Raw genomic sequence first — 1,125 nt, 5'->3', positions numbered from 1 at the left:
TGAATGATTTTCATGCCATTTGTCAAACATTTAAATATGAGAATTTTTCAGATGATGATGTTAAACTCAGATTATTCCCATTTTCTTTAAAAGATAGAGCTCGTTCATGGTTAAATACTTTACCTGCTAATAGCATCACATCATGGGAACAAATGGTTACAAAATTTTTGAATAAATATTTCCCAGTGCATAAAACCAATGCTATTCGCAGGGAAATCTCGGAGTTTACCCAGAGAGAGGACGAGCAATTTTTCGAAACATGGGAGCGATTCAATGGGCTACTCTTGAAGTGTCCACATCATGGGTACGAAAAATGGCACCAATGCCAATACTTTTTGGAGGGATTATTGCCGAATGTGCAAGAATGGCTAATGGCAACAAGTGGAGGAGAGCTAATGTCAAAAAGTGCATCAGAGATTTGGGAATTCTTCCAGCGACAAGCAGATAATTCCCAACAACGGAGTCGATCACTCAGGAATACTAGAAGAATTAAAGGAGTGAATGAGGTTTAAATTGGCGAATCAACTTCAGGAATCAAAGAAGTCAAGGAGATGGTTGAAGGTCTTGCTCGACAAATAGTATTGTTATCAACTGGGAAATCAACAGAACCACATGACCATGACTCATACTCAGATCAAGCCAATGCCATAGGTGTAATGAGAAAGCCATCAAATTACAACCCATACTCCAACACATATAACCCTGGATGGAGAGACCACCCCAATTTTTCATGGTCTCAAGGATTCCAACAGAATGGACCAGCAGCTCCAGCTCCACCAATGCAACCAATTCCACAAAATCCTCAAGCCTCTCAGCCACCATTTAGACCATACAATCAGAACCAGAACCACTCTCAAACTAGACCATGGGAGGATGGATTCCAGAATTTCAGGAATGTTACTCACTCCACGATTGAGCAACAGAACCGCACCATTGATGGACTACGAAATGAGTTGAGAGCAGGCTTCAACTCACAAGCTCAATCAGTTTCAAGCCTCGAGAAGATGGTGGGACAACTTGCTTCTTCAGTTCAGACCTTGGCAATAACCGTTGAGAAAGGTAAGTTTCCAAGTCAACCAGTGCCTAACCCTAAAGGAGTGCATGAAGCAAGTACCAGTTCACCAC

At 41.6% G+C, this 1,125-nt stretch overlaps 1 non-coding gene across 1 annotated transcript; it reads right to left on the bottom strand.

Annotated features, from left to right (window-relative positions):
- Positions 1 to 203: 203 nt before the first annotated feature.
- Positions 204 to 307, bottom strand: LOC127900501 (small nucleolar RNA R71). The gene has a single exon (XR_008052684.1). It is a non-coding gene; the product is annotated as a small nucleolar RNA R71 (small nucleolar RNA).
- Between the last annotated feature and the right edge of the window lie 818 nt (positions 308 to 1,125).

The sequence above is a fragment of the Citrus sinensis genome, chromosome 2, assembly GCF_022201045.2.
Source record: "Citrus sinensis cultivar Valencia sweet orange chromosome 2, DVS_A1.0, whole genome shotgun sequence".
NCBI lineage: Eukaryota > Viridiplantae > Streptophyta > Magnoliopsida > Sapindales > Rutaceae > Citrus > Citrus sinensis.
The sequence above is the reverse complement of the archived record's forward strand: the minus strand, read 5'-3'. Positions and strand labels throughout refer to the sequence as shown.